Source organism: Polypterus senegalus, chromosome 2 (genome assembly GCF_016835505.1).
Source record: "Polypterus senegalus isolate Bchr_013 chromosome 2, ASM1683550v1, whole genome shotgun sequence".
Lineage (NCBI taxonomy): Eukaryota > Metazoa > Chordata > Cladistia > Polypteriformes > Polypteridae > Polypterus > Polypterus senegalus.
In genome coordinates, this window is record NC_053155.1 from 1,015,578 (window position 1) to 1,022,159 (window position 6,582).

General features: G+C 35.6%; 1 long non-coding RNA gene across 1 annotated transcript in view; it reads left to right on the forward strand.

Annotated features, from left to right (window-relative positions):
- The first annotated feature begins 5,993 nt into the window (after positions 1–5,993).
- LOC120524185 overlaps positions 5,994–6,582 on the forward strand; it is a 740-nt gene continuing 151 nt past the window's right edge. The window contains exons 1-3 of the long non-coding RNA XR_005632751.1: positions 5,994–6,223; positions 6,329–6,351; positions 6,424–6,582. The exon at positions 6,424–6,582 is cut by the window's right edge and continues 39 nt beyond it. This is a non-coding gene — a long non-coding RNA (uncharacterized LOC120524185). The remainder of the gene's footprint in view (positions 6,224–6,328; positions 6,352–6,423) is intronic.

The following is a 6,582-nucleotide window of genomic DNA, read 5'->3' on the forward strand; positions in this document are numbered from 1 at the left end:
GGTCAAATTAAAATTTAAATTGGGAATAAGTGTACCAGAGCGCGCCAATTATGGGCATATCCCCTACCCTAATCCTAACCCTAATTCTAAACTTAACATCACAGGAGGAGGTAGCAACTGTAACCCTAGCGCCTAATGTTAAGTCAGTATACAACATAAAGTATAAGTTTATACTTCAAAAGTCTAAGTTTAAAAAACAAAAGATTAAAGTTATAAGGATAAGATATAAAATAGACAAACTTACCCGATCCAAATTCTAAACTTAACATCACAGGATGAGGTAGCAACTGTAACTCTAGCTCCTAATGTTAAGGACAAGGAATAGGGACACACACAAAAGACCAAAAAAAAACAAGAGGATTATCAGTTAGGTAAAGGTTAGTATTAGGGAAAGGAATACAGGAATAAAAAAAGATAGGACAAAATAGGAACAGTGTTGATTGGAAAAGGGGCAATTATATAAAAGGAAATGGACCAGGGTGGACCTCAGGCATAACCATACAGAACCACAACTGGAACCACAGCCTAATATAAGTGTCCCCGGATACCAATTAATACGTCCCAAACTCAAAAAGTGAATAAGATAGAAAAAGAACAGTAAAACAGAGAATATAGAGAAATTAACAGGCATGTACAGAGGGAACGGGACCGAGAGTCAACCTCAAGCTCATTCGGGCAGAACAACTCTTGGAGCCACATCCTAGTACATAAAAATTTAATTGGATAGGTAGGAGAACAACAAACAGATAGGGGAAAGGAATAAGCAAACAGGAAAGGGATAGGACCAGGGATGAAACGAAGCCCATCCAGGCAGGACATCCAATGGAACCACACCCGGACTGTGAGCAAAATTCCAAGAAATATAAAACAGGTAGAAAGGACAAATATCAGACAGAGGTAGGAGAAACTTGACAAATATATAAGAACTTAACATAGGGATAAGAAGGGAAACACGTACGAAGGAAAAGGGATGAACTCGGGCCCACCAAGGCAGAACATCCCCTGGAACCACAGCTAAGGGACCAGAGATGAACTTAAGCCCATCAAGGCAAAACATTTTTGGAAACCATAGCATAAGGACCAGGGATGAACTCAAGCCCATCAAGGCAGAACATCCCTTGGAGCCACAGCACGGTACGAGTTAACCTTCTGACAGAACAAAATAAGAAACAAATAGGGAAACAAAAGAAAAGAACACAGTCAAAAAACAGGATAAGACTTACTTGGATGGGGGGCACCATATAGGAGAATACATAGAAAATCAATAAAAGAACACAGGGAGGAGACAAGATATTAGCCCAAAACAAATTGGTATAAGATGGCCAGTGCTTCCTGAAACCCCATAAGCAAAGAGAGACACAAAGCTCATGATTGGAGCAGTGTAATCAGAACTCATGGGGATTCTGTTTTCCCTAAACCTAACCCTGCCAGGTCCTCTTGTACTTAACCTTCGGGTTCCAATCAATTACATTTAAGATCTAACGTGCCAACTCTGCACATCTCTGATTGTGCCCCCAGATAGATGGTACTACCACTTTCTGGATATCTACATTTCATTCTTCTCATCATTCTTGTCATTTCGAACCTTCACCTTTTATTTGAGTTGCATAAATCCACTGAAGAGCTTAGTCATGCGAAACGTCTGGTGCAAAGTTAATTTCATTTGATGCTATCTTTTCTTTATATTTTATTCTAAATCTACTGTCTATCATCTTATCAAAGGACAAGAACAAAGAATGTTTTGTTAAAAGAATGCTTTTCTTATGTTAAGACTTTGATATGTTAAAAAAGGATGTTAACAACTTCTATATACAAAAAGAACAAAATAAAAAAAAGAAATAATGGATGTAAAACATAAGAAAAGAAACAATGGAGAAGAATTGTAATGGATATTCATCTATGTGTGTCTTTTCCAAAATAAGAGCAACCACAGACCAAAACAATTTTTTCTCACAAATAAAAAAAGGTCTGACATATGGAGATAAGAACAAAAAAAGAAAGAAGTTTTTCTGCAAAATTTAGTATGTGAAAGGCCCTAATGAAAAATAAACAATTTTTCGGGGGGTCCATCATGGTTTTGTTGAAGAAGTTGGGGGACTAAGGGATGGCCTTCACCCATTGCTAATTTGATTACACAATACATAAGACAACTGGAAAGACACTAAAAAAGAGGAATATCATCATAAATAAAGACATTAAGAACATAGGATAAGTTTCCTTTAAAGAATTAAGTTTAATTTTATGATAAGTTTCCTTTGCTTTTATAAACAACGATAATAAGATGTTGATGGATCAAGAATTATGGATTTGTTAATAATCTATTTAATAACAACTATAATCTAAACACTGGAATAATCTATTCAATCACTATCATCTGAATTAACCATCATGTATCAATTAACTGCTTAATACTTTATACTGTTACTACTATGTGAATTTAATGTTACTACTATATGGGATAAGTTTCCTTTAAAAGAAAAACAACATAATAAAAAGAAAAAGAACAATTTGGATAAAGATGTTGATAAGTTTCCTTTACTTTTACAAAAAAACCAAGTAAATATTTTGTTATTTTCAAAAAAGGATGTTTAATTTTCATCATCTAACTATTGTTTCTTAATAAGAACAACTATAATCTAAATGTTTGAAGAGTACTTACCTTCTAGATTCTGGATTAATCATCATATACTACCTAACTGTTCATCATTTTGTTGCTACTATTATAAAGGGATAAGTTTCCTTTAAAGGGAAAACATAATAAAAAGAACAACTGGGATAAAGATTTTGATGTTTCCTTTACTTTTGCAAAGAAAACAAAAAAAGATTTTGTTATTTAGAAAAAGGATGTTTTACTTTCATCATTGAACTATTGTCTACTAAAAGAATAACTATAACCTAAAGGTTAAAAAAAATACCTTAAAAAATTATATTTACCTGCTAATACTTACCTTATGTTTTCTCATCTCTTTTCTCTTCCATCTACTATGGGAGGTGAGAAGGGTCAGGCTGCAGCCTGCAATACCTAGGAATTTAGACACGGAACGCCCTTCATATCATGGAACGCCCCCCAATACTAGTCACGGAACGCCCTCTGATGTCAGTTTCGAGACGTCATCATTGTTTTTGTCGGAGTCCGGAGGAATGGTGGACTTAGAATATATCTTTCTAAAAGAGTTTCGAGGAAAGAAGAAGAGTTTGTGTTGGAAATTAAGATGGCAGTGAGTTTGTTGCAAGTTGTACTAGTATTAGGTAATATTATACTTTACTGCTAGGGTACGAATTATACCACAGTGTAATAAAGATGTTGAATCAACTTTCAGGTTCCGTGCAGTACTAAGCGCTCTAAGAAAGTATTAACAATTAAACAAAAAAAAGGATGGTTTGTGTAGCTAATTGTTACAGGGCTAATCGGAATACTCGATTCTGAGTAGTAAATCGACGGATTCAGCAGTCAATAATTTTTTATAACAATTGTTATAATATGCAATTGACCGTTGTTGAGTATAATTAACCATAGCGCAGTGTAACGGACTGTAATCAAATATAAGTGACCGTGATTAAGTACTTATAATTGCCAGAATATCATTCACCATACAGAGAGATTGAGCCATTATAAGGTAATGTTCCACAGAAAGCTTATTGTTTACATAATTTTCTAACACAAACACAGTTAGTAGTGGATATACTGGTTTTTCAATTATAGTAATGTTGGTAGTCTGGAAGTTTGAATATACTTAGGTCACTTTTAGATGATCTTTTTCATAGTTCTGTATATATATTTACAGTACATAACGGAACATTTTAATAAGTAGTTACAAACAAAGGGCAAGTGTGAATGCAATATTCAATTTCCTTCAGTTCAAGAAAGTTCAAATTAGATTGTAGACAATAATGAGGAAATGAACAGCCAGGATAGAATCATGTTGTTGTTATTATTATTATTATTTATTTTATAAAGTTCTTTCAATGATAGTACAGTTTGTTTGAACTCTTAAAAACAATATTCAATGTTCATGCCACCTCTCCTGCATTCTTCAAAAATACTGCTTTTGAAGTTTTTTTTCAATTGAAATAAAGTGAAGTGATTGTTCTCGTGATGTTTGCGTTTTAAGAACTTTATGTGTCTCGGGTGAATAAAAATAGATATAAGTTTGAAGACACAGAGGAACCTCCAGTTGTTTTTGGGGTGCTCGGGAGTTTGTTTGGTAAAAAAAAGATTATGAGGCCTCATCAGCCACTTCAGAGCCACAGCGGGTCATGGGCCCATTAGGGGATGAAGTGCTCTAGAAGATACGTAATTGTAAAATTTGTTTAAAGACATTTTTAATACACTATAATGCAGCTAGATATTCGCTTTAAAAAAGATTTATTTGAAAAAAATAGTATACTTTTATTTTTTTAACCCTTTTTGAAAAGCTAGTTTTAAAAATTTTTTAGATTAATTAATTCATGACTGTGTATTAACATTTTTTTTTTAAATATTTAGTAGAATATGACAAAGATTTTCACAAATTTTTAATTTTTCAGAATGTGGGAATTAATTGTCAATTGACAGGCAAAATATAGTATTTTTTAAAACATTTTAAAAAGCATCATTGAAGAATTTTTAATTATTTTTTCCCTAAAGAATAAAGGACAGATTTGCTTTTTTAAACCCTCTATTAAATTTAAGGATTATCTGAATTTTTTCATTAAGTTTTAAATTTTTAGCAAAATAATTCTGAATATTAACTTTTTTTTCTTTTTACTGTTTTAGGTTTAAAAAAAAGTTTCACTGAACTCCCAGGATCAGGCCACACCATTGTTTTATTGTCAGAAAACAGTAGTTCATAAAGATCAGTTTCAGGCACTTGTCAGATTGTGGCAAAGGTCCCAAATTTCCCCCTCTGCCTCCATGCTCATGGCAGGGGGTCACCACCCAGTCTCTGCCCCTCTGTGCCCACTGCACCAGTCGCCCCCCAGGTCCCTGTGCCCACGGGCACAGGTCGCCCCCCAGTCTCTGTCCTCTGGCCCACGGAAAGGCGCCACCGTTCTGCCCTCGCCCACGGCACGGGCGCCACCCAGTTCGTCCTGGCCCACGGCACAGGTCCCACCCAGTTTTCTGTCCCGGCCCACGGCACAGGCGCCACCCAGCCTCCTCCCTCCGTGCCCACTGCACTGGTCGCCACCGCTCCCCTCAGTGCCCACTCCCAGTCACCCCCCGCCCTGCCATCTGGATTTCGCTTTTGTTTTTGATCTTTTTCAACTGTTCAGTCCCAGCGTAAAAAAGTTTTAATGTTCTTTTATATCTTTTTCATATGTCCAGTTCACTAGTTTAACCTCACCCCAAAATTTCCCCCAAAATTAGTTTTTAGCAGGACTGTTCCTTATTTATTACTCGTTATTTCTGTTACCTAGTGATGACTGCTGCCCATTTGAACTATTCTTTTTAAAAATTTGATCCTAATATTTTTCACTAGGCGGCAGGGTGGGCAGGGTGGTGCCCCTGGGGATTTTGGGCCCCTGGTTGCGTGGGTTTCCCCCAGTCCAAAGACATGCAGGTTAGGGGGTTTGGCACCAAATTCCCCCTAGTGTGTGTTTGGGTGTTTTCCTGCGGTGGGTTGGCACCTGCCGGGATTGGTTCCTGCCTTGTGCCCTGTGTTGGCTGGGATTGGCTCCAGCAGACCCCGTGACCCTGTGTTGATTCAGCGGGTTGGAAAATGGATGGATGGATAGTTTTCACTAAGCTATTTTGGAAGAGCTGTGTAAATAATTCATAATGGCACAGTGGTAAAACATCCTCAAGGTTCTAAAATATTTGTAATGGTGTGCTGTGGTCTCATGTGTGAAGCCAAAGTCACTCCTTCATAAATTATTTGTTCATTTAAAAGTTGCTAGAGATTATATTATCTGATGTTCACTATTTCTCTACCTGTTCTATTACTAATAATTCTACTCTTGTAATCTGAAATGAATATCATTGTCATAAAAGTGATGAAAGGCTCCAGCTAAATTTTGGTTAAGTAATTCTTTCTTCTGTGTGATAAAATTATTAATTGGCACATTTTCAGAATTAAATATTATTAATCCAGTTCTACAATGATATTCCATCTGCAAAGTTCATATCAACTTTGTTTTAATATATATTAATATAATATAAATCAATTTTGACAAAACAAATTTTATCTGTAGGAAAATTGCCTCTAAAATAATGCCAGGTAGCTGGAAAGAACCACAGAAGAAGGTAATGTAAATATAAATATGTGTTGCTAGTATAAGACAAAAAACACACACAGATATCTCCTTACTAACTAATCACCTCTTAAATTGGTAGAATCTACCCAAACAGACTGACAGCCTGGACTGCTCAGGGTAAGTGGAGGACACTTTGCCAGTAGTAAGATGTAAATGTTGATTTAAAATAATAACTTGCTTTTTATTTAGTATGCTCTCTACATTGCCACTGGAAGAGCATTTGATTTCAGTCAGGTCAGTGGTTTAAGTGTAATATTTGTTTGAATATTGTGATTTTTTTTATTCATAGAATTTATTGTAATTTCCCGATTTACATTTTTTAGGAAGACATGCCAAAAATTAGAAGAT